This window comes from Grampus griseus (genome assembly GCF_964374135.1).
Source record: "Grampus griseus genome assembly, chromosome: 4".
In the NCBI taxonomy this organism is placed as follows: domain Eukaryota; kingdom Metazoa; phylum Chordata; class Mammalia; order Artiodactyla; family Delphinidae; genus Grampus; species Grampus griseus.
The window spans coordinates 20,274,257-20,288,534 of NC_138997.1; the positions used below are offsets into that span (position 1 = coordinate 20,274,257).

At 42.5% G+C, this 14,278-nt stretch overlaps 1 protein-coding gene across 1 annotated transcript in view; it reads left to right on the forward strand.

Annotated features, from left to right (window-relative positions):
- Positions 1-490: 490 nt before the first annotated feature.
- Positions 491-14,278, forward strand: part of MGST2 (microsomal glutathione S-transferase 2) — a gene marked incomplete at its 3' end in the record, with an annotated part of 80,548 nt that continues 66,760 nt past the window's right edge. The window contains 1 exon segment of the mRNA XM_082653385.1: positions 491-556.

Genomic DNA, 14,278 nt, shown 5'->3' on the forward strand with positions numbered 1-14,278 from the left:
AAGTCTTTAAAACAATCTTCACCTCTCTACCCTATTCATATCTCTCTCTCTCTCTTTCTCTCTCTCTCTCGATATATATATATATATCTCCTATATATTCATATATATATATATATATATATATATATATATATATACCCCATTTCTCTCTAGAAAAAAAAAACAAACTGTAAAATCTCACCATTTGAAGAATCATCTTGCAAGCAGTTGCACCTTCCAGAAAGCATTTGCATCATAATGCTTGGGTTCTCCTTCTTTTTAAGAAGAACCTTGGGGACATCAGTTTCTCCTCTGGTGGGTTTATACAGATATACAGTGCTTTAAGCAAATAGGAAAGTGAAACTAGGAATATTCAAAACAAAGTCAGAGGGTGGTTGTTTACATTACCAAAGGACTCTTTAATTTAGAAAGGAAACCAGTGTTGAGTGCCTATAAATAGCAGCTCCCTTGTGCAAATCAGTGCTTGTTTATTTGACCAAATGGTTGAGGTCAGAAACACTTCAAACTCAAATGTTAACAGGTCAGCACGATCCTTGGAAAATCATCAGAGATGATGGTAAGTTATCGCTAAAATGATGATGTAATCGGTGAGAAAAAAATGTATTTACTTTGTCCTCCCAAATTATCTTCAAATGGCACTTTGGAAAACACATCTTTGACGTGAAGCTAAGCATAGTCATACACGCGGTTGCTATGTGGAACTGTCTGGCATTGCAACTCACACAGAATTTAAAATTGGAAGACTGTGTAGCTGTCAGCATTTTTACAAGATCAGGAGATGAAAAGTAAGTCTGTTTACAGACAGGCAGCCAGACCCATAACTTCTCATTTACAAACAGCACACAGGCATCTTTTTATGTATGTGGTTTGTAAAAAAAAATAGCAACTTGTGTCTTCCCTGGTGGTCCAGTGGCTAAGACTCTGTGCTCCCAATGCAGGGGGCCTGGGTTCGATTCCTGGTCAGGGAACTAGATCCCACATGCTGCAACTAAGAGTTCGCATGTCGCAACTAAGACTCGGCACAGCCAAATAAATACATTTAAAAAATATATAGCAACTTGATTTTCAATCTCAATAAAGGTTTAAGGGCTTTGGAAAGCACTTAACTCTTAGTTATCATAAGCAGCCACTTACAATACGGTGTTAGTTTTCCAAATGATATTAAATGCTACCATGAACAACATGGCTATTTGAGGAGAAAGTGTAAATGCAATCTGAAATTTCGTATTTCACAAGGAAATCTTAATATTCAAAACAAAACTCAAGGTGACACCTGCAAAGGCTTTGGAGGTTATGTGGTTTATGTAACTTTTATCGACTTCATGGTTAAATACATCATTCCAGTTGATTTCTTTTAACGGTAAGGAGAAAATTCAATTTCTTCATGAGAAAATCGCATACAGCAGCAGGTAACTAGATTTGTGTCAATCTTGACAGACTTATGAGACAATTCACTTCTGTCACCAGAGGGCACCAAAGCTCAAGTTGCTAGGAAAATTGCAAACCACTGGGTCACAGCTGTCGAGGGGCTAGAAACTCCTGAAAGGTCATTCTGGGGTCTCTAGACAAGACATTACCTAATTATTTCAGAGGACTGAGAATATCTCCTATAAGGAACCATTTCCCTAGCTTGTTTTCATAGCTCAGTCTGTTATTTATCAACTCTCCAAGCCAAGAAATTCTCAATACCAGCTCATTGACTCATCCATCTCATAGATATTTATTGAGCACGTACTATGTACTATGCCCTGGGGAGCAGTAGTGGACTAGATAGGCAATCTCTGCCCTCTTGAACCCGTAGCCCAGAAGAGAAGACTGACTCTAAACAAACCCTTACAATTCAGTGTGATGTGGGTGATGAAAAGGGCAGACAGGAGCTGTGGGAGCAGTGAACACGTGGCCTCACCTTGTCTCTGAGGTCACGGAAGTGTACTCCTTTCCTGTTGCTTCTGTAACAGATTGTCACAAACTGAGTGGCTGAAAACAACAAGAAGTTATTCTCTGGCAGTTCAGGAAGCCAGAAGCAGAAACTAGGGGCTGGTAGGGTCGCACTCCCTCCCAGGGCTCTTGGGGAGAATCTGCTTCTGTCTGTCCCTCTTCTTGGGGCTCCAGGCATCCCTTGGTTCGTGGCTGCATCACCCCAGTCTCTGCCTCTTGGGGCACATTGCCGTCTCCTCTTCTCTGTGTATCTTCTCCTCTGTGTGTCTACATTATAAGGATCCATGTGATTGCATTTAGAGCCTGTTGTGGACTGAATGGTGTGCCCCTCAAATCCACGTGTTGAAGCCCTAACCCCAATGTGACCATATTTCCATATATGGAGATAGAGCCTTTAAGGGAACAAGGTTAAATGAGGTCATAATGGTGAGGCCAATTCAATAGGATTGGCAGCCTTAAAAGAAGAGAAGGAGACATCAGATATCTCTCTCTCTCCCCAACCCCCAACCCCCTCCCGAGGAAATATCATGTGATGACAGTGAGAATTCAGCCATCTGCAAGCCAGGTAGAGAGGTCTCACCAGAAACCAACCCTGCCAGCATCTTGATCTTGGGCTTCTAGCCTCCAGGACTAGGAGAAAATAAATTTCTGTTGTTTAAGCCCCCCAGTCTGTGGAATCCTGTTATGGTAGCCCAATGCCCTGCCCCACCCCAAATGATCGAGGAAAATCTGGAGATCCTTAGCTTAACCACATCTTTTGCCATATAGGGTAAGAGTTACAGGTTCCAGGAATTAGGATGGGGAATAGCTTTTTTTATGTTTGGAGGGGGGATGAAAGGCACTATTCAACCCATCACTGAAGGTCTCATCACCTCCTGAGAAAGTGACGTTGAAGCTGACACTCGAGGCTCAGGAAGAGCTAGACTCGTTGGGGGAAGGAGAGGAGTGCTAGAGGACTGTCTATGGGGTGAGCTGTGGGAAGCAAGGGAACAGGAAGAGAAGTGAGGGCCCTGGGAGCCGTGTCTGAGGGTCTGCTTTTTATCTCAGGGGCCGTGGGAAATCTTAGAGAAATTCAGAGGAAGGGGAGAAGGTGCAGGACACAATCTGATGAACATCGTAGGTCAGTCAAAGCTGTTTGCAAGAGTGAAGACAGGAACCTGGGGGTCCAGTCAGGAGGGTTTTGCTATACCACCCCAAGTAAGGGCTGGTGCCTGGACCAGAAATGGCAGTGAGGATGGAGAGACGGAGCCAGAGGGACAGCTTTTTGGAATGGACAATTTGAAGACTTGACTACTGATTGGATGTCAGGAGTCAAGAGAGGGAGACTTCAAGAATAACACCTGAGTTCCTGGCAGAGCACCAGGGTAAAGAGTGGGAGCATTACTGTGAGCAGGGGAACCTGCCAGAGCCGTGAGCTGGGAGGAATGGGGGATAGTAATGAGTCCAGCTTGGGACATGATGCGTTTGAGGGATTTGAGATAGATCTGAGGGGAGGAGTCCACTGGTCAGTCGGCTACCCGCAGCTCAGAAGAAAGATCTAGACTAGATGAAAAATCTTGAGCATCTTTAGACTTTATTTTTTTTAATTAAAAAAAAATTTTTTTTACATCTTTATTGGAGTATAATTGCTTTACAATGGTGTGTTAGTTTCTGCTTTATAACAAAGTGAATCAGTTATACATATACATATGTTCCCATATCTCTTCCCTCTTGCATCTCCCTCCCTCCCACCCTCCCTATCCCACCCCTCCAGGCGGTCACAAAGCACCGAGCTGATCTCCCTGTGCTATGTGGCTGCTTCCCACTAGCTATCTACCTTACGTTTGGTAGTGTATATATGTCCATGCCTCTCTCTCGCTTTGTCACAGCTTACCCTTCCCCCTCCCCATATCCTCAAGTCCATTCTCTAGTAGGTCTCTGTCTTTGTTCCTGTCTTATCCCTAGGTTCTTCAGGACATTTTTTTTTTCTTAAATTCCATATATATGTGTTAGCATACGGTATTTGTCTTTCTCTTTCTGACTTACTTCACTCTGTATGACAGACTCTAGGTCTGTCCACCTCATTACAAATAGCTCAATTTCGTTTCTCTTTATGGCTGAGTAATATTCCATTGTATATATGTGCCACATCTTCTTTATCCATTCATCTGATGATGGACACTTAGGTTGTTTCCATCTCCTGGCTATTGTAAATAGAGCTGCAATGAACATTTTGGTACATGACTCTTTTTGAGTTATGGTTTTCTCAGGGTATATGCCCAGTAGTGGGATTGCTGGGTCATATGGTAGTTCTATTTGTAGTTTTTTAAGGAACCTCCATACTGTTCTCCATAGTGGCTGAACCAATTCACATTCCCACCAGCAGTGCAAGAGTGTTCCCTTTTCTCCACACCCTCTCCAGCATTTATTGTTTCTAGATTTTTTGATGATGGCCATTCTGACTGGTGTGAGATGATATCTCACTGTAGTTTTGATTTGCATTTCTCTAATGATTAATGATGTTGATCATTCTTTCATGTGTTTGTTGGCAGTCTGTATATCTTCTTTGGAGAAATGTCTATTTAGGTCTTCTGCCCATTTTTGGATTGGGTTGTTTGTTTTATTGTTATTGAGCTGCATGAGCTGCTTGTAAATTTTGGAAATTAATCCTTTGTCAGTTGCTTCATTTGCAAATATTTTCTCCCATTCTGAGGGTTGTCTTTTGGTCTTGTTTATGGTTTCCTTTGCTGTGCAAAAGCTTTGAAGTTTCATTAGGTCCCATTTGTTTATTTTTGTTTTTATTTCCATTTCACTAGGAGGTGGGTCAAAAAGGATCCTGCTGTGATTTATGTCATAGAGTGTTCTGCCTATGTTTTCCTCTAAGAGTTTGATAGTTTCTGGCCTTACATTTAGGTCTTTAATCCATTTTGAGCTTATTTTTGTGTGTGGTGTTAGGGAGTGATCTAATCTCATACTTTTACATGTACCTGTCCAGTTTTCCCAGCACCACTTATTGAAGAGGCTGTCCTTTCTCCACTGTACATTCCTGCCTCCTTTATCAAAGATAAGGTGACCATATGTGCATGGGTTTATCTCTGGGCTTTCTATCCTGTTCCATTGATCTATCTTTCTCTTTTTGTGCCAGTACCATACTGTCTTGATTACTGTAGCTTTGTAGTATAGTGTGAAGTCAGGGAGCCTGATTCCTCCAGCTCCATTTTTCGTTCTCAAGATTGCTTTGGCTATTCGGGGTCTTTTGTGTTTCCATACAAATTGTGAAATTTTTTGTTCTAGTTCTGTGAAAAATGCCAGTGGTAGTTTGATAGGGATTGCACTGAATCTATAGATTGCTTTGGGTAGTAGAGTCATTTTCACAATGTTGATTCTTCCAATCCAAGAACATGGTATATCTCTCCATCTATTTGTATCATCTTTAATTTCTTTCATCAGTGTCTTATAATTTTCTGCATACAGGTCTTTTGTCTCCTTAGGTAGGGGAGTGCTTTCTTGTTTTAACTTTCAGATTTTTCATCATTAGTGTATAGGAATGCCAGAGATTTCTGTGCATTAATTTTGTATCCTGCTACTTTACCAAATTCATTGATTAGCTCTAGTAGTTTTCTGGTAGCATCTTTAGGATTCTCTATGTATAGTATCATGTCATCTGCAAACAGTGACAGCTTTACTTCTTCTTTTCCGATTTGGATTCCTTTTATTTCCTTTTCTTCTCTGATTGCTGCGGCTAAAACTTCCAAAACTATGTTGAATAAGAGTGGTGAGAGTGGGCAACCTTGTCTTGTTCCTGATCTTAGTGGAAATGCTTTCAGTTTTTCACCATTGAGGACGATGTTGCCTGTGGGTTTGTCATATACGGCCTTTATTATATTGAGGAAAGTTCCCTCTATGCCTACTTTCTGCAGGGTTTTTATCATAAATGGGTGTTGAATTTTGTTGAAAGTTTTCTCTGCATCTATTGAGATGATCATATGGTTTTTCTCCTTCAGTTTGTTAGTATGGTGTATCACATTGATTGATTTGCGTATATTGAAAAATCCTTGCATTCCTGGAATAAACCCCACTTGATCATGGTGTATGATCCGTTTAATGTGCTGTTGGATTCTGTTTGCTAGTATTTTGTTGAGGATTTTTACATCTATATTCATCAGTGATACTGGTCTGTAATTTTCTTTCTTTGTGACATCTTTGTCTGGTTTTGGTATCAGGGTAATGGTGGCCTCGTAGAATGAGTTTGGAAGTGTTCCTCCCTCTGCTATATTTTGGAAGAGTTTGAGAAGGATAGGTGTTAGCTCTTCTCTAAATGTTTGATAGAATTCGCCTGTGAAGCCATCTGGTCCTGGGCTTTTGTTTGTTGGAAGATTTTTAATCACAGTTTCAATTTCAGTGCTTGTGATTGGTCTGTTCATATTTTCTATTTCTTCCTGATTCAGTCTTGGCAGGTTGTGCATTTCTAAGAATTTGTCCATTTCTTCCAGGTTGTCCATTTTAGTGGCATAGAGTTGCTTGTAGTAATCTCTCATGATCTTTTGTATTTCTGCAGTGTCTGTTGTTACTTCTCCTTTTTCATTTCTAATTCTATTGATTTGAGTCTTCTCCCTTTTTTTCTTGATGAGTCTGGCTAATGGTTTATCAATTTTGTTTATCTTCTCAAAGAACCAGCTTTTCGTTTTATTGACCTTTGCTATTGTTTCCTTCATTTGTTTTTCATTTATTTCTGATCTGATCTTTACGATTTCTTTCCTTCTGCTAACTTTGGGTTTTTTTTGTTCTTCTTTCTCTAATTGCTTTAGGTGTAAGGTTAGGTTGTTTATTCAAGATGTTTCCTGTTTTGTAAGGTAGGATTGTATTGCTATAAACTTCCCTCTTAGAACTGCTTTTGCTGCATCCCAGATTTTGGGTCGTCATGTATCCATTGTCATTTGTTTCTAGGTATTTATTATTTCCTCTTTGATTTCTTCAGTGATCTCTTGGTTATTAAGTAGTGTATTGTTTAGCCTCCATGTTTTTGTATTTTTTACAGATCTTTTCCTGTAATTGATATCTAGTCTCATAGCGTTGTGGTCGGAAAAGATACTTGATACAATTTCAATTTTCTTAAATTTACCAAGGCTTGATTTGTGACCCAAGATATGATCTATCCTGGAGAATGTTCCATGAGCACTTGAGAAGAATGTGTAGTCTGTTGTTTTTGGATGGAATGTCCTATAAATATCAGTTAAGTCCATCTTGTTTAATGTATCATTTAAAGCTTGTGTTTCCTTATTTATTTTCAATTTGGATGATCTGTCCATTGGTGAAAGTGGGGTTTTAAAGTCCCCTACTCTGAATGTGTTACTGCTGATTTCCCCTTTCATGGCTGTTAGTATTTGCCTTATGTATTGAGGTGCTCCTATGTTGGGTGAATAAATATTTACAATTGTTATATCTTCTTCTTCGATCGACCCCTTGATCATTATGTAGTGTCCTTGTCTTTTCTAATAGTCTTTATTTTAAAGTCTATTTTGTCTGATATGAGAATTGCTACTCCAGCTTTCTTTTGGTTTCCATTTGCATGAAATATCTTTTTCCAACCCCTCACTTTCAGTCTGTATGTGTCTCTAGGTCTGAAGTGGGTCTCTTGTAGACAGCAAATATATGGGTCTGTTTTTGTATCCATTCAGCCAATCTGTGTCTTTTGGTGGGAGCATTTAGTCCATTTACATTTAAGGTAATTAGTGATATGTATGTTCCTATTCCCATTTTCTTAATTGTTTTGGGTTCACTATTGTAGGTCTTTTCCTTCTCTTGTGTTTCTTGCCTAGAGAAGTTCCTTTAGCATTTGCTGTAAAGCTGGTTTGGTGGTGCTGAACTCTCTCAGCTTTTGCTTGTTTGTAAAGGTTTTAATTTCTCCATCAAATCTGAATGAGATCCTTGCTGGGTAGAGTAATCTTTGTTGCAGGTTTTTCTCCTTCATCACTTTAAATATGTCCTGCTAGTCCCTTCTGGCTTGCAGAGTTTCTGCTGAATGATCAGCTGTTAACCTTATGGGGATTCCCTTGTGTGTTATTTGTTGTTTTTCCCTTGCTGCTTTTAATATGTTTTCTTTGCATTTAATTTTTGACAATTTGATTAATATGTGTCTTGGCGTGTTTCTCCTTGAATTTATCCTGTATGGGACTCTCTGTGCTTCCTGGACTTGATTAACTATTTCCTTTCCCATATTAGGGAAGTTTTCAACTATAATCTCTTCAAATATTTTCTCAGTTACTTTCTTTTTCTCTTCTTCTTCTGGAATCCCTATAATTCGAATGTTGGTGCGTTGGATGTTGTCCCAGAGGTCTCTGAAACTGTCCTCAGTTCTTTTCATTCTTTTTGCTTTATTCTGCTCTGCAGTAGTTATTTCCACTATTTTATCTTCCAGGTCACTTATCCGTTCTTCTGCCTCACTTATTCTGCTATTGATCCCATCTAGAGTATTTTTAATTTCATTTATTGTGTTGTTTATCATTGTTTGTTTCATCTTTAGTTCTTCTAGGTCCTTGTTAAATGTTTCTTGCATTTTGTCTATTCTATTTCCAAGATTTTGGATCATCTTTACTATCATTATTCTGAATTCTTTTTCAGGTAGACTGCCTATTTCCTCTTCATTTGTTAGGTCTGGTGGGTTTTTATCTTGCTCCTTCAACTGCTGTGTGTTTTTCTGTCTTCTCATTTTGCTTATCTTACTGTGTTTGGGGTCTCCTTTTTGCAGGCTGCAGGTTCGTAGTTCCCGTTGTTTTTGGTGTCTGTCCCCAGTGGCTAAGGTTGGTTCAGTGGGTTGTGTAGGCTTCTTGGTGGAGGGGACTAATGCCTGTGTTCTGGTGGATGAGGCTGGATCTTGTCTTTCTGGTGGGCAGGTCCACGTCTGGTGGTGTGTTTTGGGGTGTCTGTGGACTTATTATGATTTTAGGCAGCCTCTCTGCTAATGGGTGGGGTTGTGTTCCTGTCTTGCTAGTTGTTTGGCATAGGATGTCCAGCACTGTAGCTTGCTGGTCGTTGAGTGAAGCTGGGTGCTGGTGTTGAGATGGAGATCTCTGGGAGATTTTCGCCGTTTGATATTATGTGGAGCTGGGAGGTCTCTTGTGGACCAGTGTCCTGAAGTTGGCTCTCCCTCCTCAGAGGCACAGCACTGACTCCTGTCTGCTTCACCAAGAGACTTTCATCCACACGGCTCAGAATAAAAGGGAGAAAAAGTAGAAAGAAAGAATTAGTAGAAGTAGAAAGAGAGAGAGAAAGAAAGAAAGAAAGAAAGAAAGGAGGGAGGGAGGGAGAGAGGAAGGAAGGAGGGAAGGAAGGAAAAAAGAAAGGAGATAAAATAAAATAAAGTAAGATAAAATATAATAAAGTTATTAAAATAAAAAAATAATTATTAAGAGAAAAGAAAAAAATTTAAAAAACGGACGGATAGAACCCTAGGACAAATCGTGGAAGCAAAGCTATACAGACAAAATCTCACACAGAAGCATACACATACACACTCACAAAAAGAGGAAAAGGGGAAAAAATCATAACTCTTGCTCTCAAAGTCCACCTCCTTAATTTGGGATGACTGGTTGTCTATTCATGTATTCCACAGATGCAGGGTACATCAAGTTGATTGTGGAGCTTTAATACGCTGCATCTGAGGCTGCTGGGAGAGATTTCCCTTTCTCTTCTTTGTTCTCACAGCTCCCAGGGGCTCAGCTTTGGATTTGGCCCCGCCTGTGCGTATAGGTCGCCGGAGGGCGTCTGTTCTTTGCTAAGACACGACTCGGTTAAAGGAGCCGCTGATTGGGGGCTCTGGCGCACTCAGGCCGGCGGGAGGGAGGGGCACGGCGTGCGCGGGGCGGGCCTGCGGCGGCAGAGGCCGGCGTGACGTTGCACCAGCCTGAGGCGCGCCGTGCGTTCTCTCGGAGGAGTTGTCCCTGGATCCCGGGACCCTGGCAGTGGCGGGCTGCACAGGCTCCCCGGAAGAGGGGTGTGGATAGTGACCTGTGCTCACACACAGGCTTCTTGGTGGCGGCAGCAGCAGCCTTAGCGTCTCCCGCCCATCTCTGGGGTCCGCGCTTTTAGCCGCGGCTCGCGCCCGTCTCTGGAGCTCCTTTAAGCAGCGCTCTTAATCCCTCTCCTCGCGCACCAGGAAACAAAGAGGTAAGAAAAAGTTTCTTGCCTCTTCGGCAGGTCCATACTTTTCCCCGGACTCCCTCCCGGCTGGCCGTGGTGCACTAACCCCCTGCAGGCTGTGTTCACGCCGCCAACCCCAGTCCTCTCCCGGCGCTCCGACCGAAGCCCGAGCCTCAGCTCCCAGCCCCGCCCGCCCCGGCGGGTGAGCAGACAAGCCTCTGGGGCTGGTGAGTGCCGCTCGGCCCTGATCCTCTGTGCGGGAATCTCCCCGCTTTGCCCTCCGCACCCCTGTTGCTGTGCTCTCCTCGGCGGCTCCGAAGCTTTCCCCCTCCGCCACCCGCAGTCTCCGCCCGCGAAGGGGCTTCCTAGTGTGTGGAAACGTTTCCTCCTTCACAGCTCCCTCCCACTGGTGCCGGTCCCGTTCTTATCCTTTTGCCTCTGTTTATTCTTTTGCCCTACCCAGGTACGTGGGGAGTTTATTGCCTTTTGGGAGGTCTGAGGTCTTCTGCCAGCGTTCAGTAGGTGTTCTATAGGGGTTGTTCCACGTGTTTATGTATTTCTGGTGTATGTGTGGGGAGGAAGGTGATCCGCGTCTTTCTCTTCCGCCATCTTCCCGGAAGCCTCTAGACTTTAGATAGTTAAGTGACGTCTTGAGAGTAAACAAGCTCATGCAGGGAGAGCTTGAAGAATGAAAAGAGAAGAGGGCCTCGGACAGAAGAACCCTAGGAGTAAACACAAAACAAAACACATCATGTGTGGAGGGGTCTCGAAAGGAGACTGGAAAGGAGGGGAGAGAGACAGGGAAGATAGGAGACCAAGAGAGCACAGGTATCACAGGAAGTGAGAGAGCAGGGCGTCGTCTGCAGGGGCAGACGTTGCCTGGAGGTCAAGAAAGAACCAAAGTTTACTGCAAAAGAGTTTGATCTGGTCAGTGGGGTTGAAAGCTGTTTTGGTGCCATGGGAGCCTGAGAACAACTGGAGTGAGATGAGCAAGGCGTGTGGATACAGAAAGCAGACAGGTCTTTCACGGAGACTAAGGAGACAGGTTAGAAGTGCCGACTGAGGGAGAGTTTTGATTTTATTTATTTATTTATTTATTTTTGCGGTACGCGGGCCTCTCACTGTTGTGGCCTCTCCCGTTGCGGAGCACAGGCTCCGGACGCGCAGGCTCAGCGGCCATGGCTCACGGGCCCAGCCGCTCCGCGGCACGTGGGATCTTCCCGGACCGGGGCATGAACCCGTGTCCCCTGCATCGGCAGGCGGACTCCCAACCACTGCGCCACCAGGGAAGCCCTGATTTTATTTTTTAAGATGAGAGATAATGAGTATATTTAAATGCTGATGGGAAGAGTCTGTACAAAAGGAGAGACTGAATATTGAAAGCTGAGCCAATCTGTGCCTGAGAAGGTGGTAGAGGAGGGATTCAGGGTCCAGGAGGATAGGATGGATGAGGGTAACCCGTCCGCTGTCACCAGAGGAAAGGGGGAAGGTGGAAGAAGGCGGGTGTGACGATTTGGTGGCACATGTTACAGGTGCTCTTTTCTGACAGTATCTACTTTTTTTTCTGGAGGAAGCAATGTGTGGTGATCTGCTGAGGGTGCAGTGGAAGAGACAGGATTGCAGGTGGAGGTTTGCAGCAGTCACCCTGGAGATCAGGAGGGTTGAGTCAAGAAGGATGGGGGAAAAAAAAGAAGATAAGAAACAAGGCGGGGCTGCAGAGGTCAAATAGATGCTACCTGGGCAGTAATTAAGGAAGCTAGTTGGAAGAGTAAGAAATTACTGTTTTAGGTATGATTTCCTAGGAGGCGTGGATCTGGTGTTACAAGGTCAAGAGTATAACCATGAAGTGAAGAGTGCTTGTTATCATGGTGGATCTTGAGGTCACCCAAGATGCTGACAGGTTTCAGAGTGGAGAGAGGAGCTTAGATCACGGGCCAGAATCTTCACTGGAAGACAGGAGCCTGAGTGGAGTAGGGTTTTGAAGGTGAGAAATCCTGGAGCCAGGACTTTAGAAACGGTGTTCCTCTGGCTGACAAAGGTCTACAGACCAGTCCAAGGATGGCCTGGGTTTTTTTTTTTCAAACTGTGATAAAAGCTAATTAAGATGCCTTAGTGAAAAAAAATGCCAAAAATAATCTATCAACTGGTCCAGTCAATTGTGCAATAAATGAACGCAGCAGGGGAAAAAAATTCTGCAAAACAGTCTATGGTTGTCTTCATAAAGACATTCCCTTAATACGTGTCGATGACTTCACTTCATAGACATTTTTTTCCCATTATAAACTGGTTTGCATTATCCATTCCTTGATTCCTTTTTCTAAGTGTGTTTAATCCAGAGTTGGGTAAATCTCTACTTTAAATGCCACAGTTAAGCCTCATAATTCATTTCTGTCTTAGTGGCAATGGAACGGAGCTGACCACTATACTCATCACAATAGCTTTTAATATCCTTACTGAAGACAGCTATTAATTTCACACACTCTGCCTTCCTTTATTCCAAGTTAAATCCTGCGTCTGTTATCTCTTTCACAGTGTACATTTCTCTACCCCTTAATAATTTTATATGTAAGCCTAAAAATCCCCCTTTTAAAAAGCAACAGTTTTGATAGAACCATGTATTTTTATTAAGGGCATCTGAAGACAGGTCGGTACATGGACATTGGAGAGATTATGTCTAGGAAAATTTCTACCATAAGAAGGGATTAGTTTTTTGCAGATATAATTTTTGCCATCCTGTGGGTAAGCTAGGGTCTCTGTCTGATCTTCAGCAGAATGAAACCAGCCCCGGAGGAGTTTCTTCTTACAAACATCTCTACTGGTTAGGAAGCTGCCATAGGTACAGCTATTGTATGCCATTAAGTGAGAATTTACAGTGTGCCAGGTTCTGGGCTAAATATCTTATATGCACCCCAATTTTCTTTTTTTTTGGCCGCCCCATGGGGCTTGTGGGTTTTAAGTTCCCTGACCAGGGACTGAACCTGGGCCATGGCAGTGAAAGCCCGGAATCCTAACCACTGGGAACTCCCAGTACACCACATTTTAATGTCACAAAGCCCCTATGAGCCCCTTGTATTACCCCTATTTTATGGACAAGGAAACGGGCTTAGAGTTTAGGTATATGCCTGATGGGCACAAGTCAATAAATAGCAAAACTTGAATTCAAAACAGATCAGTCTAAATCTAAAATCCATGCAGTTAATGTATTGTTTGCTGCTGTGATAAGAATGCAGGATGAATGTGCATGCGTGTGTGTGTGTGTGATGTGTGTGTGTGTGTGTGTGTGTGAGAGAGAGAGTTTGGTGTGTGTGTGTGTGTGAAAGAGAGAGAGAGAGTTTGGCAGTAGTAAAGATGTTGGTGGAGGGACAAGGACAGGCATATAGAATAAAGAGCGTGGCAAAAGGTTTGGGAACAAGTGAAGCAGAGAAGCGCCAGAACTGAGAAAAAATGTAAAGAAGCACAGGTGTATATTTAATGGTGAAACTCCAAAATGAGGTGTGTGGGAAACCCTCACCCCTTCAAGAATATGCTTTTTCACTCTTTTACTCCGTGCAAATCAATAGGCACAGCCTAGAATCTAGGGGCAGCCTAGAATAAATTTTCTTAACAGTATTCTGATCTTCTTATCTGTAATCAACTTTTCTTCTTGGGTGGGAGGACTATAATTGGAAGCCCGGCCTTCCTTTAGCCTGGGAGCAGACAGGTGACTCCAGTTATGAGAGTCACATGTTCATCTCACTTTGGAACTTGACTCTTAGTTGCACCATCTCATCCCAGTGGTTGGTCCTCATCAGAATTTTCCAACCCTGTGGTTGCTATTTAGACTTTAATTTTAAATCTGGACTCTCAATTCCATTTCCTTGATCTATATGTCTTTCCTTATGCCAGTACCACAGTCTTGATTATTGTTTCTTTGTAATAAGTTTTAAAATTGAGAACTCTGACTCATCCAACTTTGTTCTTATTTTTCAGGATTGCTTTGGTTATTCTGGGTCCCTTGCATTTCCATATGAATTTTAGGACCAGCTTGTCCATTCATTTCTGTACAAGAAGGCAGCTGAGATTTTGATAAAAATTGTATTGAGTCCATAGATCAGTTTGGGGAGTGTTTCCATCTTAATGACGTTATCTTCTAATCCATGAACTCAGGAAGTTTTTCCATTTATTTAGGTCTTTTAAAATGTCTTTCAGTGCTGCTTTGTAGCTTGCAGTACTTACGTTTCTT